The sequence below is a fragment of the Parasteatoda tepidariorum genome, chromosome 5 (genome assembly GCF_043381705.1).
Source record: "Parasteatoda tepidariorum isolate YZ-2023 chromosome 5, CAS_Ptep_4.0, whole genome shotgun sequence".
NCBI classification, from domain to species: Eukaryota; Metazoa; Arthropoda; class Arachnida; order Araneae; family Theridiidae; genus Parasteatoda; species Parasteatoda tepidariorum.
Genome location: NC_092208.1, coordinates 46,501,885 through 46,503,826, shown reverse-complemented (window position 1 = coordinate 46,503,826; position 1,942 = coordinate 46,501,885). Strand labels below are relative to the sequence as shown.

The window sequence follows — 1,942 nt, the reverse complement described above, 5'->3', positions numbered from 1 at the left end:
ATATATATATATATATATATATATATATAATTTTCAACGCTTTTTCTCACGGTTTATTATTATTTTTCTTCTTTTCCCCTTTTTTTCATTGTTCCGTAATTTTTTCCGTGTTTTCTCTACGTTTTGAATATATATATATATCAATTACCTTTTATTTGGCACCACATAATTCCTATAATAGCTCCCCACATAGCAGCAACGACAAACATCATTGTCGGCTCAGTTGAATCCGGGATCCAATATAGCATTCTAACGAGTACAGCAAAGTTTACAGTTGCAACAATTGCGACAAATACATATCTACCTACATATTTTTCTAGCAAAGCATAGAAACCGGAAAACAGACATATCGCACATCCTGCGGATAGCATGACTAAAGAAACATGCTCAATTCCCCATGCACAACCTATGAAGTCCTAGAAAAATATAAACAAACATGTATTAATTTGTACTACTTTATTTATTGCAACAATAAGTAACAGAGTGCAGAATAGGATGTCCCTTGGAATGTGCACTGTACTTAGGAGTTTTATTGAATATGAAGTATTCCTATTATATTTATCTCAATATTTTATTATTAGAAAAATCTCATTTATATGTCATTTTACTTGTTCTCAGCAAAAACATAAGCATCAGAGAAACATCCAATCTTAAATCTAATCTTTCCTACTGCATATGGGAGAGTCGGGTAGCCCCGTTCACTTAAGGAGTATTGCTTATATTTCTGTATAACAGTGAGTAATAATCAATATTTTTGTATGTTTCTATTGTTTTATCATCTAATTAAATAATGCAAAAAGAATGAACCAAAAAAAGAATAGTTTTACTTAAAAAAAATCGAAATTTAAAAAAACATGCTTTTCAGCTCTTTTCAAAATGTGTCGGGTAGCACCGCCCAGTTACAAAAATTATGTTTTTTGACTGTTTTTTCAGGTGTAAGTGAGAATGACCAATGTATTGACAATAGATAAACCTCATTTATCATTTTTATCACAAAATTATTTTATTTATTACATATTTATATACTTTTAGTGAATTCTATCATTTAATAACAACAAATGTCATACTTTTTATCATTATTAATGTATATTTATATTTTATAATATTAATATAAATTTATATTAAATATTTAGCGAAAATAATTTAATTTAAGTAATAATAATTAGTAACAATAGTTTTTTTCACTATAAACTTATTTGGTTGATCTCTTCTTAAAAACTTAATGTAAAATACTTCTTAAAAAATTGCAAATTTACTTTGTATTTTGATTACTTTCAAATGCGTCTGTAGACTGATTCGTTCGCAAATAAGTGAAACTAAATAAGTAAGCAAATTGCTTATCATAATATTTATGATTTCCTAATATTAAATTTAATTTGGATATATCAACTACATTTTAAAAATATTTAATTTGCATTTTTAAATATATAAATTTATGTTTCATATAATATTAAAACATATATTTGTTGTTAAAAATCCATATAACATTCAAATTTGAAGCAATAGAATAATAATCTTTGCAACCGTACATTTATCGAGGAAATAAAATTGGGCTGTGATACCCGACATTCATGGGAGCGGGGCTACCCTAAATCAAATTTTTTTGTAAATTTGTAATTACTCGAACAATTTTTCACATATAAACTTCCTTCTTTGTGCAAATTAAACTTAAGACTACATACTTTAATGGTGTATGTATAGAAAAAATCATTTTTATAGTATTAAAATGAAGTTTAATCTAAACATTCAACCAATTTTTCCTAATTTCAAGACTACTGTATTCAAAATATTTTCAAAACTATTGTTTACCATGTTACCAGCTGCATAAATACTTGAAACTTTGAAAATGATCTTTTTTCAATATAACAATTAATGTCCGATGGCCCAATGACTTGAAAAAATATTCTATACATATGAAATTGACAGTGGGCGGGGGTACCCG

The 1,942-nt window shown here is 26.7% G+C and overlaps 1 pseudogene; it reads right to left on the bottom strand.

Moving 5' to 3' along the window:
• LOC107438661 (protein unc-93 homolog A-like) overlaps positions 1 to 1,942 on the bottom strand; it is a 75,224-nt pseudogene that overhangs the window by 52,811 nt on the left and 20,471 nt on the right.